At 41.7% G+C, this 22,540-nt stretch overlaps 1 pseudogene; it reads left to right on the top strand.

The window, feature by feature from the left end:
• The first annotated feature begins 8,272 nt into the window (after positions 1-8,272).
• LOC132521894 (protein Smaug homolog 2-like) lies at positions 8,273-10,652 on the top strand (annotated as a pseudogene).
• The last annotated feature ends 11,888 nt before the right edge of the window (positions 10,653-22,540 follow it).

The following is a 22,540-nucleotide window of genomic DNA, read 5'->3' as shown; positions in this document are numbered from 1 at the left end:
TGGTCCAGATGCTGCTTATGTGGCTCTGAACTGTTCCACATGATGATAAATGTATATCATGTAACAATAATGAACAATATGCTATTCAAAACAATTTGTGTAAGAAGTTTGAATAAAAGTAATTTGAAGAAATTCATAGTGATGATGTTAAACTTTCCCTGAGTCAGTGCTCCTGGAAACAGTGGAAGTTAATAAACTTCCTTTATGTTCCTAGAAATGACTTCCTGAACCCCCCCCCACCCTGCCCCATGTGACTTAGACAAGACTCGTGGATGCTCCCATTGTTTATCTAGAATAAGGCCAGACATAGACCTTCCAAATTCCCATTTTTTGCCTCATAAATGATCAGCTGAACTAATTGTATTCATTCACCAATCCAGACAAAATGCCTTCTTCCAAGACCCCTCAATATGGGCCCACCATGAGCACTACAACACAAAACAGCCCTCCTTAACACCCACCTGGGAATATTTCCTGCTTAACTATGGGGTTATGCCACCACTCACCCCTCTTCCTGACCCTATTCTTTCTAGCCTTGTTCACCCCTCCTTGTGACAGAAAATCCTCTTTTGACTGACCTTTGAGAGTCTTGAGATTTGACAGTCAAAGTGCTCCTACTATTGCACTAACCCTTTTTTCTACTGCAAAGTCACTTCCCCCTAATGGAACCATATTCAAGCCCCAATGTCCCCATCTTCTGAAGTAAAAAGTTTTTGCTTTAGTCTCCCAGGCCTCCCCTGAGTCTCAAAAGGCTGGATCAAGAGTTAATGATTGGAAGAATGTGAACACATAGTAACAAAGAACAGCAGTTGGTCCAGGAGAACTGGTAACAATTTAAACAATAGATCAGCCACAGCCAGCCAGCAAGATGGATCTGAGACAAACCTAAGTCTTCCATCTTCTTGGTTGGTGCCATCTCCATCAATAAACCTTTCTCTGCTCCATACTCCAATGTTTCAGTTTGTTTGGCTTCACAGTGAGTCAAGCACATGAACTTGGGTTTGACAACAATTTCTGGTGAGCCAGCCAGGAGTCCGTGCCCATGGCGAACTGACCCTGACCAGAGGGCAGTTCTTTCTTGAGTCCCTAGTAGCTTCCAGGGCCCCACTTTACCATGGGGAACTTAGAGGGACTATTCCCAATAGGCGCCAGCCACCTCAGCAAGCCTTTGGTTTTGTTTTCGGGTAGATTGCTCTGGGGTACAGAAGCTAGGAATACCCCCCTCCACCTCCATCTGGGCTCATTCTTCTTTGAGAATTGAGCTGATTCAGATTTGATCCTTTTCTGGGAATCAGGCCAGTTTGCTTTGTCTTGAGGCCTCCATTTGTGAGGGAGATTGGAATTGTTTGATCTTAACTGTGTGGCTGTTACTGCTGTTTAAGGGTGTGTGTGTGTGTGTGTGTTTGTGTGTTTGTAAGTACTTTGTATTTTGACAAAATGGGAATTCAGGGCTCTATTCCATCTTGTAGTCCCCTAGGGTGTATTTTATGAAATTAGGAAATCTTAAGCTTTGCTCCCATGAAAAGACAAAAGATGATTTTTAAAAAAATGACACCACATGGCCACAATATTATTTAGACTCTGGAGAAAGATACCAAGATGAAACTCTCTTGACATTCCAGAACTGGTTCTTTTGGCATATGCAGTTAGAGAAACATGGTTTGATAATTTTTTTTTTCAAAATTCTAACCCTGAGAGAACAAAAGCATTCCTAGGATAAAGCTTGAAGTTACAACTCTTAATGTGTCCTTGAGATGCAAACACAGCCCACATTGCCTGAGACTGCAGCCTTGGCTTAATTAGTAGAACCTAAAACAAAAAGAAAAACTTTTAAACTCGAGTAAGCAATTCATTCCAACTGTTATTTTCAGTTTTGCATTTTCCAGGTGAGTTGCCACAACACATGGGTCATGATTCCCTATCTTTTCATTTTCATTTTGTTCATTGTTGAAAAGAGAGACCATCATTTGGGAGGTTTAAGGGAATTTTTAGACTTCATTCTTTTGTTTCTGTCCTGCAGGAGTTGTATTTTGTTCTTTGTGTGTACGTGTGCATTTGTCTTGTGTGTAAGTGTGCCAGCTATGGGAAACTCGAATTCATTTCCTCAGCGCAGCCCTTTGAGGTGCATTTTCCAGAATTGGAATACTTTCATTTGCAAACAAATGAAATGTAAAAAGATGATTTTCCTTTGTAATACAGCCTGGCTGCAATACTACCCAGATTCAGGGAAAGAGTGGCCCATTAATGGATCCGTAATCTATGCCAGTATCAGACAATCAGAGCTGTTTTACAATAGAGAGGGAAAATAGGGTAAAATTTATAAACTAATTTTTTAAATTATATATTGAAGTGACAGATTCATGACTAAGTTTTAAAATGAAGCTATGAGATCTCTGGTTCAGTCTGTCCTTATGTAAAAACTAATTAGTAAGTGAGCTCTATTTAATTGGCTTAAAGGAAAGTAAGAGTTTACAAATCAAATTTTTCTAAATATAAAACAGATTAATTGAAAATGTTTAAATGATCATGTGATTTAGAACTAAATTTCAATGAATGAAAGCAAGTTTAAATCTGTTGGTTTAATTAATACAGATATGTCTTTAAAATCATCCATATTAAGTATAATACTTTTATTGTACCTAGGTTTACTGAAATTTAATAAGCTCATTATTTCTGTATAATTTGTCAACAGAAAAAATTAACCTCGTATGATAATATTATCATAAGTAATGAAATAAAGATAAATAAGATAAAAGCTTTTAGGTGAACTCTCTAGGAATAATTATGCTTTAGTTTTTCCAGATTTTTGGTAACTTGAAACTTTAGAGTTTTGCTAAATTTAAGTTAAATTATGGGAATTTGTTGAATGTCTGGATCATTTTTTAAAAAAAGATAAAATATTGAAACATTGATTGCTAGAAAAGTCTAAGTTTACTTGATATTGTCTTTTTAGGAGGAAAAACCAAATGTCTGGGTTTATTGTACACACACCTTGTGCCACATTGAGGAAAGAAATTATGTTATAAGAAAATGTATGTTTTTAGAGGTCATAGAATATGTTCATAAGTTTGCCAATCAGGAAATTCTAGTGTGTTCACAATTGCTTGCTTCTTAGTTTTCACCAGAAATTAAGGTATTTAAGAGTTGAGAATTCTAATTAAAATATGTAATTAAAGCTATTAAAATAATAAGGAAACATTTCAACATGCAAGGGAAGTAGGATGTGTGTTTTCAGTGAAAGAAGGTGTGAGAAATGAAAATGCATTTTGTTAAGGGAAAAGAAAATAATTTGGACAGGAAGAATATAAGGGAGAAACTAGTATGGATACAGAAAGTTAGAAAAAGTTTGTGGAAAAGGAACCCAGGGAAAAGAGTTTTATGCATGGTCAGGATTGGCTAAGTATAGATTGAATTTAATTAAGTAAGTGAATTTTGTTATTAAAAGTAAGCTGATACATGACTGGATATGGTTTCTCTCTCTCTGTCAGGAGAACACAGTTTTCTTGGAATGCTGATTTGATAACAGATTATGTGTTTCTTTGCCTTTTAGGTAATTTATTATAATCTTTGAAATCTTTTATTGTCACTTTGGTTAAGTGAATAAGTACTGTTTCAAAGTGACCTATGATCTTATTTGACCAGGTATCTTGAAAACTTTTTGATATTTTTGACAAACTTCCTCAAATCAAATGTTAAATAAATTTCTTTTGACCTCTAGCTAACTTTGGGACATTTTGAAAGCCACCTGAGACCTTTCAAGGCCCCTGAGATCTCAGGGAGAAATATTAAGCTAATTAGGATTATTTAGTATGTTTAATTACATGGGAAGTATTATCAAATAAGTGGTGATAAACCTTCCTAGATTGTACTGTACAGGTAAATGTCATTAATATAAATTATATAAGATTCTAAAATTTGGATATGTCCCAGTATAATGCTATCAGTCATAATTCTAGTTGTTATCTTAAAGTGTTGTATGTCACAGTAATAACCAATGTAATTTCTTTGTCAGTTGCATTGTAATCAGATCTTTAACCGTGTCTTTTTAAGTCTTTTGTCATTCATAGACAGTTATTGTTTCATGCTGATGTTTTTGGAGAAATGCTTCATCTTCAAGACAATTCATAGAAAGAACTTTTTGATATGTACATGTTTCTGATAACTTTCAGATCATACCTCTGAATTGGGTAAGAAATTAAAGAATCCTAATGGAAAAGCTGATGGCTTCATAAAACTGTTAACAAAGGATTAAGATCAGGATTGGTTACACAGGACTGGATGAAGTAGTAAATATGGTTATAATTTTTATGGGTTTTGTATGAAATATTACTAGCTTGTAATCTGTGTTTTCCAGATGAAAGGAGCCTTTCTCCTTAAGCTAATCATGATTTATTAAAACTTGGTAAATTATACCTTTGTAACTAGAATTGAAACATCTATGGTTTCTCTCTACCCAATTCCCCCAGAAATGGAAAACTCCTAGGTTCCCAGCAGCATTATCAGGTGAATAAGGAAGGTCACCTCCTGACAGGGCAGGAATCTCAAGGTATTTTGGGGATCTCAAGAAGAGAGAAATTCATCCAAATCTATAGATATTGCAGGTTGAATCTGTGGCAAGCCCTTGGCATGGATTTCCAGGCCTTGAGAGGCCTTTTAAAGATTCAGTTTGAGATTCCTTATGAAAATTTCCAGAACAGCCAATTTTTAAGTGCTGATATGATCAATTACACTTATGTAAGTAATCAGGCCAATTTATTGAAACCAGACTTATTTTGCAAACAAGTTAATCATAATTTGACTTTATTTAGTAGAAATGAGAATAAGTCTAGAGAGAAAAAGATTATGTTTCAGTAGACATTAAATTCTAATTTTGTTAGTTAAAGTCAGTATTTATTGCCTAAGACTCACCTCCCAGATAGCTTCTTGTTGCTATGTTACATTATTGTAAAGTTTAATTGGACTATTAAAAGGCTATTCTAAGCTTGTTTCTGAAGCTGGTCATAGTAATCTATCTTTGGATGAAGATCAGATGCCCCATGACCTGCAACCAGGGATTATGCATACTGGAAAAGACATAATTTAAAGGACTCTTTCTGCAACCTAGATGAAAGGACACTTATCAGGTATTCTTAAGTATTGTGTTGAACAAGAAGTTTGTTCAGGTTTTTCCATACAATGTTATGGCCAACCCAATACCTCTTGCACAATGAAACTGAAGGGAATTGACCCTTGAATTCATATTTCCCACTTAAGAATGGTTCTGTACAAGGCTGATCTATAGAAAGGACTGCTGACCTCAAATGACTGCTGACCTTCTCACCAAGATGAGAAGACAACAACTTCTGTAGACAGCTGACCAGGCCAGTAAGACCCATCCTACTAATTCAATTGAACCATTTACCAAATGTTTGTTTCCCTATCAAAATTGAAAGTTATTTTTTTTTACTTCTAGCTACACTTTTGCCCCAGTGTTCAAGAGGAAAAGAGAATTCTCTAGTGAAATTTCCACAGAGTATAACTACTCATGACATATAGCACTGCTTGCTTTAAGTCTACTGCTAAAAGCAAATGTACAATATTTGAGTGACAATTTGGTATAACTGATAAAATGTATAGCCTCTAAAATGTCTCCCCATTAGAATACCTCTAAGCTTGTTCACTATGTCTGATTAGGTTACACCCAATGTGGATAACTAGGGAAATATATATACGTGAACACACAAAAAGGAAGTCTAACACAAGGGACATGATGGACTGAGGGCAGGAAGAAACCACCCTGTCATTGAGAGACAAATACTTTGATCATCAATGCTTTCTATTGAAAGATTTGCAATTGAAAAGGGGAAATGGGGGCTTCCCAGGTGACGCAGTGGTTGAGAGTCCGCCTGCCAATGCAGGGGACATGGGTTCGTGTCCAAGTCTGGGAGGATCCCACATGCCGTGGAGCAGCTGGGCCCGTGAGCCGTGGCTGCTGAGCCTGCCTGTGCTCCGCAACAGGAGAGGCCACAACAGTGAGAGGCCCACGTACCACAAAAAAAAAAAGGGGGGGGAATGATAAGAGAAATTTTCACATATTGAGGTTGGCAGAAGTCATTCTGGCTTTACATGACTTAATTTAGATTAACCAAAAGAGTCTGTTTGTGGCTTATTCAACATGCATTGTATATCTGCTTTAAGTATTAAGAAAAAATGCGTTTAAAAATCAAAATAGAGTAACTGTGGTTCAGGCATCCAAAATAGAGCAGGATGGCCATTGTAGATGTGATTTTAGACACATTCCTGTATTACTGAAAATTTGAATTTTCTAAACTGTATCAGACTCAAGTACACCACCAGCTATTGTTCTTAAAACAATATCTGTTACGAGCTGCCAACTGCAACTTTATGGCCTCAAGGTAACTATAGAATCAGAAGTGACATCCAAACATTGGTCCATCATACTGGAAGTAGAAAGCCAGAGGATCATCTGGGAGACTTATGGTCCCTGAAAGCTATGGGATGTTATGTGTGGCAACTGTAACCTTCATCATTGCCAGCTTACTACTTCAGTTCCTTGAATTAGTCAAAATCAGCTATACCAAGTAGTTCAGCTAGTTGGTATGGAGAATATCTTCCAAAAACAATTCATATTACCTATGGGGATATGTTGTGCCCTATTAGATAAGAAAACTGAGCCCCAAACCTGGATGCCAGTATTAATGCTAAGCTGAACCCCCAAAATCAATATTAGGTTGTGCCCTCAGTACTTAGTGGGACTCAGAGACCACTCTAACCTGGCCCAAAGCAAAGACACCAGTACAGAACAATATATGGTATATGAGAAAGGGAAATTTTGCTGGAAGTCATCAGCAATGAGTAGGTAATTTTGCCTGACTTACATTGTAACAACAACACTTTCCAAATGAATAGCATGGGAATCTGGTGCAATTACAGCACAGTTGGAAAACTGGAGTTAGTAGAAAAAATATAAAATCTGAGACAACACAGATATTGATGATTACATACGCTGGGAATTAGAATTCAAGCCCCCAAGTTCAGTTATAAAGGTAGAAGACAGCTAGCCAAAAGATAAGCTAGAGGAAGACTCTGAGCTACTTCAACAGGTACTTCAACAAAGTGCAAAAGAGCTGTGAGTTCAAATAGTTTTATATAAGGGAGGAAAAAGGATAATGCAGTTAACTAAAGATGACACAAATACTTGTTCAGTTGTCATAGGTTGGATTTCTTGCCTCTTCCAATGACCAGGACCTTCTGATTATGTAAAAGGCTTGTACATTCCCCTTTCTATATTAATCTTTTTATTTTTCCTATTGAGTTGTGATTACAAAAGAAACAATGGCAAGCCAGGGAAAAGAAAGAGAAAGCCTCTTTGCTTATTTTGCAGGATTCAAGAGTGCCATTTGGGAAAAGAAAATTCTTTGAAAACAAAGTCTGTGATTTTCCTCTAATCCTCACCATTTTTAACTTCACCCTTGTTCAGCAGGAAGTAGCTAAAGCAGTTGTCACCCCCAGGATTAAGAAGTATCAAAGAAAAGGGAGGATTGAAGCCATATTCTAGGTGCTGTGATCCCATCTTTTGAAGTAAAAAGGTTTTGCTTTAGTCTCTCAGGCCTTCCCTGAGTCTCAAAAGGCTGGCTCTAGAGTTAATGATTAGAAGAATGTGAACATGTAATAAAAAAGGATAGCAGTTGGGCCAGGAAAACTGGTAACAATTTAAATAATAGATCAGCTGTAGTATAGCAGAGTCAAAAATCTTTAGTTCCTCCATGAAGGCCATATATAACAGTGTCTGATACACATTCCTAAGTTGTTCTTAAGAAACAAGACTCCCAGGCAGTAGCAGCAATGTTAGTCCATGTGGGAGGAGGGAAGGGAGTTTGTGAGCCAGAGAGGGGGTGGCAGTGGCCTGAGGAGGCCCGGGCAGCAGCAGCAGTGGAGGCCGATGTGGACCCTTCTCACTGCAGTGTTCCAGGCAGCCACTACCAATTGATTGGAGTTAGCCTGTGAGGGATTGACAGCCAGGCCAGTTTGCTCTGTTCAACTGTCCCACTGAGGATCTGTTGAAGAGCCTGGAGACGAGTGACTAGACCAAGACCTCCCCCTACTTGAGCAGGTGTCCTCCTCCCTGCACCATCCATTGCCACCATGTCAGGGAACGTCCTCAAGCCCTGGGTCTCAGGGGAGAGGTAATAGGAATCTGGAACCAAGACCATGTGACAGAGCTGGTCCTCGCCACCACTGTCTCCCCCACCCTGGCCCCAGGACTGGCACCATGATGTTCCGATACCATGTGGGCATCCTTGCTGGCTGGTTCCAGGACTGGAATGAGTGTGAACAGACAGTGACCCTGCTGTCATTTCTGGAACTGGTCACCCACACCCAGGCCCGTTTCCTGCAGCTCTGCCTGGAGCACTCACTGGCAGACAACAATGACATTCCCCTGCTGGAGTCAGAGGCCAACAGTGCTGCCAGTGGCAGCCAGTGGCAGCACGAGTCCAAAGAGAAGGTGGTGTCCCTCCTGCTGTCCCACCTACCCCTGCTTCAGCTGGGTGACACAGAGGCCAAATCGGAGTACATGAGGATGCTGCAGAAATGGCTGGCCTACTCGACTGAGAGCAATGCTTTCATCAAGAAGAGCCACCAGGTGCTCTCCTATGCCCTCATCCACCCGGCCACCACGCTGGAGGACCGCAGTGTGCTGGCCCTCTGGCTGAGTCCCTTGGAAGAGCAGCTAACTAGTGGCTTCCACAACTGGCCTGAGCCCACCTACCACTCAAGCCAGGGCTCAAATGAGTCGGGCGGCCCTGCAGAGCTGGGGCCTGGGGAGGCAGGACAAGACTGGCAGGACAAGCCACCCAAGGAAAATGGACAAGTACCCTTCCACCCACCCAGCTTAGTGTCGCCAGCCATAAACAATATTGGGAGCAACGCAAATGCAGTTCTCCCCTGCCAAATTCACCCCAGCCCACTGAAGTACTCCATGTCACTCATCCCCACGAAGCCCCAGGACTCTGGTGAGTGGCCGAGTCCAGAGGACCTTAGGGCCTGGGCTGCTTTCACCATGCCTGGCCACACACCCCTCTCGCCCCAGAGCAGCGTGGCCTCCTCTGGCAGTGAGCAGATGGAGGAGCAGGGCTCCAGCCAGAACACTTTTCAGGAGGACGGCAGTGACATGAAAGATGTGCCCTTGTGGCTTAAGAGCCTCCACTTCCACAAGTACACAGCCCTCTTCTCCCAGATGAGCTATGAGGAGATGATGACACTGACTGAGCAGCACTTGGAGTCTCAGAATGTGACCAAAGGTGCCTGCCACAAGATAGCCCTGAGCATCCAGAAGCTACGAGAGAGGCAGAGTGCCCTCCAATCCCTGGAGAAGGATGTGCTGGAAGGTGGGAATCTGTGAAACACTCTGCAGGAGCTACAGCAGATCATCATCACCCCCATCAGGGCCACTGTCCTCTAGGCCACTATGGCTGCCACAACCTCTACTGCCAAGGACGGGGTCTTCGGTGGGGGAGCCACCACTGTCAGGTGCAGAGCCTCCCCTGGATCACCCTGACACAGATAAGGGTAGTGAGGCCAAGGACCCTTCAGCTGCAGAGGGCTACCCCTCTCCACCAGCTCCAGCTCCCACTGATGGCAGTGAGCCAGCACCGGCACTGACTGAGACACTCCCAGTCAGTTTACACGGGTGATGGGCAAAGTGTGCACGCAGCTGCTAGTGTCCTGACCAGATGAGGAAAGCATCACCAGTTACCTTCAGCTCATCGAAAACTGCCTTACTCATGAGCCTTTCATGGAGACACAGAAGAAATGGCTGCTGTCCTGGAAACAGCAAGTGCTGAAGCTCCTCCACACCTTCCCATGCAAAGCCACACTAGAGATGCAGAACCACCGGCAGCAGAAAGGCTGGGCATTCAGCTTCAACTCACTCCCCATAGCTGGCTCTGTGGGGATGGGGGTGGCCCGGCGGACTCAGCGGCAGTTCCCAATGTCTCCCCAGGCCTTTCTGCCTGGCAGAATGGGCCTTCTGAGTCCCTCGGGTATTGGGGGCATCTCCCCTTGACATGCACTCACCAGCTCCAGCCTTCGGGGCCAGGGTCAACAGAACCTGTGGTTCGCCAACCCTGGTGGCAGCAACAGCACGCCCAGCCAGAGCTGCAGCTCTGTGCGGTGCACCCACTCGCTCCCAGTCCACTCGTCCCCCCGGGCCATTCTCATGTTCCCTCCAGACTGCCCGGTCCCTGGGCCTAACCTGGAGATCAGTCCCACTCTGGAGTCTCTGTGTCTGAGCATGACAGAACACGCCTTGTGTGGTGAGCCTTTCCTCTTTCCCTGACCCAGTTCCCACCTACCCAGCAGCATCTCCACCTCTGAACTGAGCAACTCAGAGTCATCCTGAGGGGTCCCCAGGGGAAGCCGGACTCCAGGGAGGGCCTGACAGGCACGACAGGCTATGTGAGCACATTTTCTTGGGCCTCCCACCAGCTCCTGAGCTTCCTCCCTTCCTCCCTTTCTTACCACAGATGGGACAGACAAAACCTCCACCATCTGACGGGACCCACAGCCCAGCGCACTCATAGGCTCCCCGGGTGGCAGGCGGGGGCCAACCCCCAACGGGCTTCTCCATGACAGTGAGAGGGTGGGCTGGCTCAGCTATACATCCTAATATTTTTCTACTCTCTCACCCTTTTAACTTTTGTTTAACGTTGGCACACTCCTTGCTTACTCCCAGGCCCGTCGAGGGATCTCTGCTGAGGCCCAGGGTAGTGGGCAGCCAGGATAAAGGGGGCAGGGATTGGCCAGCCTGCCTGCCCCCTCCTTCCCTCCTTCATCCCCCACCTGACCCCATCCCACCCCTGCCTCTTCCAGACTGTCGGCCACCTGCCCCTCCCAAGGAAACAGAGACTCACTGACCCACTATCTTGTTGGGCCTGCTCAGAACCATCTGACATTTGGGGAGAATGAGTGAGGTAGATAATCTGCTCTCCTGAATATTGAGAGGAGTTGAGATAAAGGCAGGTGAGGAGAGGAGTGTGTTTTTCTGCACAAGCTCTCTCTCTCTCTCTCTCTCTCTTTCCCTCCCCACCCCTGTCACCTCCTTGCTGCCTTCTTCTCCTTCCCCATTCCCATCATTCCCTGAGGACAGGAGCCACTCTCCTCTCACTCACCTCCTTTTGCCCTGTTTATCAGAGGTTCTCTGCAATTAATTTCTTAGGCCTATTTAAGATACATATTTACATAGTTCTTAACTGTTTTTCTCTCTGATAATTCCTTCTCATTTTTAGAATCCCCAGGTCTCTCTCTGAGCCAAGAAAGTGGCAGGGGGAGCCTGAATTTTATGAGGGGAGAGGGCAGAGCCCCCTCCTCCAGATCTCCCTAGCCCTTCCCCAACTTCCCGCCAGCCCTGGCTCCCCAGATGCAGAGGTTGAAGGCTGGAAGCCAGGGCAGCCAGTGAGGTCAGAAAGTGTGTTGACTTAACGTCTCCTTCCTCCACCAACACAAACCCTTCTCCACTTCCAGGTCTGGTTGCTGAAAGACTTGAGGGTAAGGAATAAAGGAAAGGGGATGTTTTTTAGTTTCTTTCCCTACCCCTATCCCCTTTTCTTTCACCATTACTCTACACCCACCCCTCATTCTGTCATGACCTCACTTAAGTGGAACACTATATCATAAGCCAGAGATTTGTCCCAGCCCCAGAGTCATACAGACCCTCCGATCCCTGTTGCTACTGATGGGTTGTGCTGGGGCCAAGGTGGAGGGAAGGGATTTGGGGGTTTAGGCTTTGGGGAAGCCAGGTTCTCTATTCCAACACCCTGTCCCCCTCAACCCTCCCCACTGGGTCATTCTCAAGCTTTTCACACCAAAATGGAAAAAATGTTATTTATAGATACATTTTATGAATAACTTTTGTTATGAATATGGCTGGTAACCATTGTGCATGTTATTAAAGATACAAAATGTTGGGGGGGAAAAAGGAAAAGAAACAAGACTCCTACTAGATGGAAACTGCTGACCAGAAGCATGTAGGGAGACCCCAGACCTGTTGGGATCAGAAGGCTGATGATGTTGACTCCTGAAACATCAACCTGTTACCTCACCATGCACCAATTGGAGAATTGTGAATGAGCTGATCATGCACTCTGAGACCCACCATCTCTTTTTTCCATTTTTGCCTTTAAAATCCTTAAGCCCTGGCCAACCAGCAAGATGAATCTGAGACAAACTTAAGTCTCCCATCTTCTCAGTTGGCGCCCTCTTGATCAATAAACATTTTTCTGTTCTAATTGTTGACGTTCTGGTTTATTTGGTCTCACTGTGCATTAAACACATGAACTTGGGTTCAGAAACACTAACTGCAATAATGCTTTTGAATTAAGTCTCTCCTCACCTAAACGTGGGTGTGCTTTTTGTTTGACAATAGAAATCTTATATGCTATGTACAAAATGCCCTCCATTTAAAAGGGTCCAGCTGATGAGGCAGCAGTTATATTTTCCATAATCTAAAATAGAGAATTTTTTGTCTTGGTGACAGTCAGACACAAATAAGTAAAAGAGAACAGCTGTGCTGTAAATAACAAACCTGGAAATCTTCACTTCTTACTCTGACTCTGTTGGTAACCACTGTTCTGGCAATTCCCTTTAGCCTTAAGAGTCGCATTTCCTCCATTGCTAGGGTTATGTGACTTGGTGAGCTCCAAGGCCTCCTACAGTTCATCTGCTTGGAGATTGCTAGTGGGATTGAATGAGGAGAAACAGAACCTATTTCAGGAGACTGGAGACCCTCAGAATGAGGGCAAGAGTTTGTCTGTGAACTGCTGACTGAATTCAGGCTGGTGTTGATGCATCATGTAGGGGGCAGAGAGTGAGGGGTGCATGCCCACCTGGGAAGAAGATGGCTGACCATGGTCTGGCACCAGCCTCTGTTCTGTGCTGAGCTCCGCTGCACTCAGGAGGAGGACTTCAGCTTGATCAGGCAGGATCTGAAATAATCTATTGATTCCACTCATCATGATTAAATATTTGGTAAGCACTTGTTTCTCCATATGTCCTCTCCATGAGCTGTGGATCTAGAAAGCAAGTACTATTATGACTTAACTTTGCATCTCCTGCACATGGTGAAATGCCCAGTCCATTGCTAGCACTGAATGTTTTTGTTGACTCAATTGATGAATAGATTAAATTACCTTCTACTTCTCCTTCTTCTCTCCTAGGGAAAAGGCAGCAAGGTGGCAGCCTGGCTGTCATGTGGACTTATGAGAAGACAAGACCACCTGGACTGGTGGGCCCAGGGCCATTTGGAAGCTCTTCATCTTCCTACACAGTGGTGAAGGTCAGGAAGACTCCTGGGTAGTATGCATTGGGAAATTAGGCATGGGGACTGGAATATGGGGAAGACACCTGAAGCTCCTTATCCTTTTTCCTGTCCCCTGAGGCCCAGGAACACTCTCAGCTGGCCCTGCTGGAAATGGACATGGGTCATGCCCAAGCACAGCACTGAGCACAGAGTTCAGTAAATTCCACTCTTAATGACATTTTGTTCTGAAAGAACTGAAAGAAATGTGTAGCGCAACAACCTGGGTGAATCACATTAATAAAAGCAGACATAAATAGAAATGCTATCTATGAACAAAATGGTTCTCAAAATAGCAATTCATCATCTCATTACTCAGTCACAAAAGATAATGAGAATATAATTAAACATATACCTTAAATATTAACATGCTAAGAAAAACCACCTGAAATGCAAATCTCTCCTATACCTTCACTCTCCTGAATCATATCCTCTGCAGGCAGTGATTTCTGGGCACTCACCAACTGTCTGGGAGAGATGGCTCCCTTAGTTGAGCTCTTCATCACTGCTGGATTGATACAAGAAAATTCAGGTTTTATGCATGAGGAAGTCTCCAACTGAAAGATGTGAGACTCACATACTTAGAAATCATTAATGTTATTATTAGTAAGTATAATGATCAATATGCAGTCATATCATCACTGCTTCTCTGAGGAACAATGTAAACCTCGAGATAATATGTTTGCACAGCTCATCTCCCACATAGGTAGGATGAATGTGTATCAGGGGATCATACTTCAGAGTGTCGGAGTTGAATGAATCATGAGAGAATTTTCTTTTAGTCTTTTCCATAAATGACAGCACAGGCTAGCAAGTTTCTTTAAGGAATTACCTTTCTATATCATTTGCTGGGACTTCTTACCTCTCATCATTTATGGAAAAGGCATTTAAAACTGAAGAGAGCACAAGTGGTTTAAGTTGACAGGGAAAGCTGAAAGGTGCTCCATGTACGGGAAAACCCTAGGGACCTTGTTCTACTCCAGTTCTGTCATGGATTCAACAACAGACATTCCATTTAGTCACTGCATTTCAGTGTCCAACCCATAGAACAGCACCTTTGAATAAGATGCTTCTTAACTGTTCCTCCAGATCCTAAATATTATAGTTACAATGTTTAACCTTGGCAACTTCATATTTTAAAATAAACATTTGTATAGACACATATGCAAATATGTCATAAATCATAAATACAGAGCCTGATGAATTTTTACAAAAATCTCACTACCCAGAAGCCCAATCTCTTCCATGCCCTCTGGAAGCCACTGACTTCTAACACCATAGAGTTTTGTTTGCTTTTGAACTTTTCTTAAGTGGAAACACATCATGTGATTTTTGTGAGTCTGCCTGTCTTATTTTTCCCAACATTATACTATGTGACCCAACCATGGTGTTGCAAGTAGCAGAATTTTCTCACTTTGTTCCTGCGAGTATCATTGTGTGACTGTGCCACAGTTCATGTACCCATTCTACTGCTGATGGACATTTGGACTGAAAAGTAATTTCCTAATAATAATTGTTATTAATAACTATGCTAGGAAAACTCTTGTACATAGTTCCTGGTTTTGTTTTTGGTGTACATAAATACATATTTCTGACTGATATACACCTAGGGATGAATTCACCTAGGGATGAGTTCTTAGTCCTAATGTTCAACATTAGATAATTTTCCAAAATGAGTATGTTCCTTTACACTCCCACAAGCAGAACATTAGATTCCACTTTCTCCCCGTCCTCTTCAGTACATGGTATTTTTAGGGTTTTTTTATTAGACATTCTGGTGAGTGTGTATTGGTGCTTCTCTGTGGTTTTAATTTGCATTTTTCTGACGATGTTGAGCACATCCTCCTTTTGTTCTTTTTCCTATTATGTTGTCTGCATTTTTGTAGAAGTTGCTTATGTATTCTGGATCCGAGTCCTTTGTTGGATACATGGAGAGACCATTTGGTCCTCTCTGTGACTGCTTTGTTACTTTTTTAAATGACATATTTGAATGTAGCCCATGTTCCTACTTTAAGGCAGTCCACTTTATGAATATTTTCCCTATAGCTAGTGACTTCTGTGCCTTAAACAAGTAATGTTTGCCAACTCCCAAAACATATTTTCCCATAATATTTTCTAGAAATTTTGTTGTATTTTTCATATTTAGCTAGTTTAGGATAGATCTTCTATGATGGTATGGGTAGGAGTAAGAGACATGTTTTTCTGCCTGAGTATTCAGCTGGCTGACAAAGCACTTTTTATTGAAAAACTGTCTTTTCTCTGTTTGTGGTCTATTCAGTGCCATTGATATACTTTGCTATCTTTGCACTAACACTCTCTGTTGTAATCACTGTAGATTTAAAATGACAGTAGATTTGATGAAGTATGTCTTGACTTTGTTCTTTCTCAAGATTGTCTTGACTATTTGCCTTCTCCATTTTCATATAAATTTTATACATTGTTCATCAGTGTCCCTCAAAAATAACTGCTGTGATTTTATTTGTATTGAATCTACAAATAAATTTGGGAAGAATCAAAATCATGATAAAATTTACCTTTTCTAATTAAATATTGCTGATATAAAAAGAAGTAACTGATTTATGAATATTGTCCCTCTACCCAGCAACCTTGCTATAAAGTCAGCTCATACCAATGAAGTATCTGAATGAACTATTGTATTTTCTACATAATAACTATGCCATTAAGAAAAAAAAACCCAGCACTTTACATTTCTTACTTTCCAATTCTTATTTTTTTGTTGTTCTTTTTTTTTTTTTTTTTTGTGGTACGCGGGCCTCTCACTGTTATGGCCTCTCCCGTTGCGGAGCACAGGGTCCAGACGCACAGGCTCAGCGGCCATGGCTCACGGCCCTAGCCACTCCGCGGCATGTGGGATCCTCCCGGACCGGGGCACGAACCCGTGTCCCCTGCATCAGCAGGCGGACTCTCAACCACTGCGCCACCAGGGAAGCCCTGTTGTTCTTTTAATGCAAAGATTTCTCTTCCTTTTCATTTTTTTTAACATCTTTATTGGAGTATAATTGCTTTATAATGGTATGTTAGTTTCTGCTTTATAACAAAGTGAATCAGTTATACATATACATATCTTCCCATATCTCTTCCTTCTTGCGCCTCCCTCCCTTCCACCCTCCCTATCCCACTCCTCTAGGTGATCACAAAGCACCAAGCTGATTTCTTTGTGCTATGTGGCTGCTTCCCACTAGCTATCTATTTTACTTTTGCTGGTATATATATGTCCAGGCCATTCTCTCACTTTTTCACAGCTTACTCTTGCCCCTCCCCATATCCTCAAGTCCATTCTCTAGTAGGTCTGTGTACTTCATTCCAGTCTTGCCCCTAGGTTCTTCATGACCTTTTTTTTTCTTTATCTCTTAGATTCCATATACATGTGTTAGCATACGGTATTTCTTTTTCTCTTTCTGACTTACTTCACTCTGTATGACAGACTCTAGGTCCATCCACCTCACTACAAATAACTCATTTTCGTTTCTTTTTATGGCTGAGTAATATTCCATTATATATATTTGCCACAACTTCTTTATCCATTCATCTGTTGATGGACACTTAGGTTGATTCCATGCCCTGGCTATTGTAAATAGAGCTGCAATGAACATTTTGGTGCATGACTCTTTTGGAATTCTGGTTTTCTCAGGGTATATGCCCAGTAGTGGGATTGCTGGGTCATATGGTAGTTCTACTTGTAGTTTTTTAAGGAACCTCCATACTGTTCTCCAGGTGGCTGTATCAATTTACATTCCCACCAACAGTGTAAGAGGGTTCCCTTTTCTCCACACCCTCTCCAGCATTTATTGTTTGTAGATTTTTTGATGATGGCCATTCTGACCAGTGTGAGATGATACCTCATTGTAGTTTTGATTTGCATTTCTGTAATGATAAATGATGTTGAGCATTCTTTCATGTGTTTGTTGGCAATCTATATATCTTCTTTGGAGAAATGTCTATTTAGGTCTTATGCCCATTTTTGGATTGGGTTGTTTGTTTTTTTGATATTGAGCTGCATGAGCTGCTTGTAAATTTTGGAGATTAATCCTTTGTCAGTTGCTTCATTTGAAAATATTTTCTCCCATTCTGAGGGTTGCTTTTTGGTCTTGTTTATGGTTTCCTTTGCTGTGCAAAAGCTTTTAACTTTCATTAGGTCCCATTTGTTTATTTTTGTTTTTATTTCCATTTCTCTAGGAGGTGGGTCAAAAAGGATCTTGCTGTGATTTATGTCATAAAGTGTTCTGTCTATGTTTTCCTCTAGTGTTTGATAGTGTCTGGCCTTACATTTAGGTCTTTAATTCATTTTGAGTTTATTTTTGTGTATGGAGTTAGGGAGTGCTCTAATTTCATACTGTCCAGTTTTCCCAGCACCAGTTATTGAAGATGCTGTCCTTTCTCCACTGTATATTCTTGCCTCCTTTATCAAAGATAAGGTGACCATATGTGTGTGGGTTTATCTCTGGGCTTTCTATCGTGTTCCATTGATCTATCTTTCTATTTTTGTGCCAGTACCATATTGTCTTAATTACTGTGGCTTTGTAGTATAGTCTGAAATCAGGGACCCTGATTCCTCCAGCTCCATTTTTCGTTCCTCAAGATTGTTTTGGCTATTCGGGGTCTTTTGTGTTTCCATACAAATTGTGAAATTTTTTGTTCTAGTTCTGTGAAAAATGCCAGTGGTAGTTTGATAGGGATTGCATTGAATCTGTAGATTGCTTTGGGTAGTAGAGTTATTTTCACAACATTGATTCTTCCAATCCAAGAACAGGTATATCTCTCCATCTATTTGTATCATCTTTAGCTTCTTTCATTAGCATCTTATAATTTTCTGCATACAGGCTTTTGTCTCCTTAGGTAGGTTTATTCTTACATGTTTTATTCTTTTTGTTGCAATGGTAAATGGAAGTGTTTCCTTAATTCCACTTTAAGATTTTTCATCATTAGTATATAGGAATGCCAGAGATTTCTGTGCATTAATTTTGTATCCTGATACTTTACCCAATTAATTGATTAGTTCTAGTAGTTTCCTGGTAGCATCTTTAGGATTCTCTATGCATAGTATCATGTCATCTGCAAACAGTGAGAGCTTTACTTCTTCTTTTCCACTTTTGATTACTTTATTTATTTTTCTTCTCTGATTGATGTGGCTATAACTTCCATATCTATGTTGAATAATAGTGGTGACAGTGGGCCACCTTGTCTTGTTCCTGATCTTAGTGGAAATGGTTTCAGTTTTTCACCATTGAGGATGATGTTGGCTGTGAGTTTGTTATATATGGCCTTTATATGTTGAGGAAAGTTCCCTCTATGCATACTTTCTGCAGGGCTTTTATCATAAATGGGTTTTGAATTTTGCCAAAGTTTTTCTGCGTAGATTGAGATGATCATATGGTTTTTATTCTTCAATTTGTTAATATGGTGTATCACAGTGATTGATTTGCATATATTGAAGAATCCTTGTATTCCTGGAATAAACCACACTTGATCATGGTGTATGATCCTTTAAATGTGCTGTTGGATTCTGTTTGGTAATATTTTGTTGAGGATTTTTGCATCTATGTTCATCAGTGATATTGGCCTGTAGTTTTCTTCCTTTGTGACATCTTTGTTTTTAGTTTCTGGGTGATGGTGGACTCATAGAATGAGTTTCGGAGTGTTCCTCCCTCTGACGTATTTTGGAAGAGTTTGAGAAGGATAGGTGTTAGCTCTTCTCTAAATGTTTGATAGAATTCACCTGTGAAGCCATCTGGTCCTGGGCTTTTGTTTGCTGGAAGATTTTTAATCACAGTTTCAATTTCAGTGCTTGTGATTGGTCTCTTCATATTTTCTATTTCTTCCTGTTTAAGTCTCATCAGGTTGTGCATTTCTAAGAATTTGTCTGTTTCTTCCAGGTTGTCCATTTGATTGGCATAGAGTTGCTTGTAGTAATCTCTCATGATCCATTGTATTTCTGCAGTGTCACTTGTTAATTCTCCTTTTTCATTTCTAATTCTATTGATTTGAGTCTTCTCCCCTTTTTTTCTTGATGAGTCTGGCTAATGGTTTATTAATTTTGTTTATCTTCTCAAAGAAGTAGCTTTTAGTTTTATTGATCTTTGCTATCATTTCCTTCATTTCTTCTTCATTTACTTCCGATCTGATCTTTATGATTTCTTTCCTTCTGCTAACTTTGGGTTTTTTTTTGTTCTTCTTTCTCTAATTGCTTTAGGTGCAAGGTTAGGTTGTTTAGTTGAGATGTTTCCTGTTTCCTACGTAGGATTGCATTGATATAAACTTCCTTCTTAGAATTGCTTTTGCTGCATCCCATAGGTTTTGAGTCGTTGTGTCTCCATTGTCAGTTGTTTCTAGGAAATTTTTGATTTCCTCTTTGATTTCTTCAGTGATCAGTTCATTATTAAGTAGTGTATTGTTTAGCCTCCATGTGTTTGTATTTTTTACAGATCTTTTCCTGTAATTGATATCTACTCTCATAGTGTTGTGGTCAGAAAAGATACTTGATACAATTTAAATTTTCTTAAATTTACCAGGGCTTGATTTGTGACCCAGGATATGATCTATCCTGGAGAATGCTCCATGAGCACTTAAGAAGAATGTGTATTCTGTTGTTTTTGGATGGAATATCCTATAAGTATCAATGAAGTCCATCTTGTTTAATGTATCATTTAAAGCTTGTGTTTCCTTATTTATTTTCATTTTGGATGATCTGTCCATTGGTGAGAGTGGGGTGTTAAAGTCCCCTACTCTTATTGTGTTACTGTCGATTTCCCCTTTGACAGATGTTAGCATTTGCCTTATATATTGAGGTGCTCCTATGTTGGGTACATAAATACTTACAATTGTTATATCTTCTTCTCAGATCGATCGCGTGATCATTATGTAGTGTCCTTCTTTGTCTCTTCTAATATTCTTTATTTTAAAGACTATTTTGTCTGATATGAGAATTGCTACTCCAGCTTTCTTTTGATTTCCATTTGCATGGAATATCTTTTTCCATCCCCTCACTTTCAGTCTGTATGTGTCCCTATGTCTGAAGTGGGTCTCTTGTAGACAGCATATACATGGATCTTGTTTTTGTATCCATTCAGCCAGTTTGTGTCTTTCGATCAGAGCATTTAATCCATTTACATTTAAGGTAATTATCGATATGTATGTTCCTATTCCCAGTTTCTTAGTTGTTTTGGATTTGTTATCGTAGGTCTGTTCCTTCTCTTGTGTTTCCTGCTCAGAAAAGTTCCTTCTTCATTTGTTGTAAAGCTGGTTTGGTGGTGTTGAACTCTCTCGTCTTTTGCTTGTCTGTAAAGTTTTTTAATTTCTCCATCAAATCTGAATGAGAGAAGAGAGCGGGGGAAGATGGTGGAAGAGTAAGACGAGGAGATCACCTTCCTCCCCACAGATACATCAGAAATACATCTACACGTGGAGTAACTCCTACAGAACACCTACTGAATGCTGGCAGAAGACATCAGACCTCCCAAACGGCAAGAAACTCCCAAAGTACCTGGGTAAGGCAAAAGAAAAAAAAGAGACACAAGAATAGGGACGAGAACTGCACCAGTGCGAAGGAGCTGTGAAGGAGGAAAGGTTTCCGCACACTAGGAAACCCCTTTGCAGGTGGAGACTGCGGTTCGTGGAGGGGTAAACTTCAGAGCCATGGAGGAGAGCACAGCAACAGGGGTGCGGAGGGCAAAGCAGAGAGAATCGCACACAGAGGATCGGTGCCGACTGGCACTCACCAGCCCCAGAGGCTTGTCTGCTCACGTAACGGGACGGGCGTGGGCTGGGAGCTGAGGCTCGGGCTTTGGTCGGAGCACAGGGAGAGGACTGGTGTTGGCTGCGTGAACACAGCCTTCAAGGGGTTAGTGCACCACGACTAGCCAGGAGGGAGTCCATGGAAAAGTCTGGACCTGCCGAAGAGGCAAGAGACTTTTTCTTCCTTCTTTGTTTCCTGGTGCGCAAGGAGAGGGGATTAAGAGCGCTGCTTAAAGGACCTTCAGAGACGGGCGCGAGCCACGGATAACAGAGCGGACCCCAGAGATGGGCATGAGATGCTAAGGCTGCTGCTGACGCCACCAAGAAGCCTGTGTGCGAGCACAGGTCACTATCCACACGTCCTTTCTGGGGAACCTGTGCAGCAACTTCCCCAGGAGAACACACGGCACGCCTCAGGCTGCTGCAATGTCACACCAGCCTCTGCCACCGCAGGCTCGCCCCGCACACCGTACCCTTCCTTCTCCCCGGCCTGAGTGAGCCAGAGCCCCCGAGTTAGCCACTCCTTTAACCCCATCCTGTCTAAGCAAGGAACACACGCCCTCAGGGGACCTACACGCAGAGGTGGGGCCAAATCCAAAGCTGAGCCCTGAGAGCTGTGCGAACAAAGAAGAGAAAGGGAAATCTCTCCCAGCAGCATCAGGAGCAGAGGATTAAATCTTCACAATCAACTTGATGTACCCTGCATCTGTGGAATACCTGAATAGACAACGAATCATCCCAAATTGAGGAGGTGGACTTTGAGAGCAAGATTTATGATTTTTCCCCTTTTCCTCTTTTTGTGAGTGTGTATCTATATGCTTTTGTGAGAGATTTTGTCTGTATAACTTTGCTTTCACAATTTGTCCTAGGGTTCTATCCGTCCATTTTTGGTTTTTTTTTTTTACTTGAAAAAAAATTTTTTCTTAATACTTATTTTTTATTTTAATAACTTTATTTTATCTTACTTTATTTTATTTTCTTTTATCCTCTTTCTTTCTTTCTACATTTTCTCCATTTTATTCTGAGCTGTGTGGATGAAAGTTTCTTGGTCCTTCAGCCAGGAGTCAATGCTGTGCCTCTGAGGTGGGAGAGCCAACTTCAGGGCACTGGTCCACAAGAGACCTCCCAGCTCCACGTAATATCAAATGACGAAAATCTCCCAGAGATCTCCATCTCAACACCAACACCCAGCTTGACTCAATGACCAGAAAGCTACAGTGCTGGATACCCTATGCCAAACAACTAGCAAGACAGGAACACAAGCCCACCCATTAGTAGAGAGGCCACCTAAAATCATAATAAGTCCACAAACACCCCAAAACACACTACCAGATGTGAACTTTCCCACCAGAAAGACAAGATCCAGCCTCGTCCACTAGAAAGCAGAAACTAGTCCCATGCAACAGGAAGCCTACATAACCCACTGAACCAACT

This window comes from Lagenorhynchus albirostris, chromosome 6, assembly GCF_949774975.1.
Source record: "Lagenorhynchus albirostris chromosome 6, mLagAlb1.1, whole genome shotgun sequence".
NCBI lineage: Eukaryota > Metazoa > Chordata > Mammalia > Artiodactyla > Delphinidae > Lagenorhynchus > Lagenorhynchus albirostris.
The sequence above is the reverse complement of the archived record's forward strand: the minus strand, read 5'-3'. Positions and strand labels throughout refer to the sequence as shown.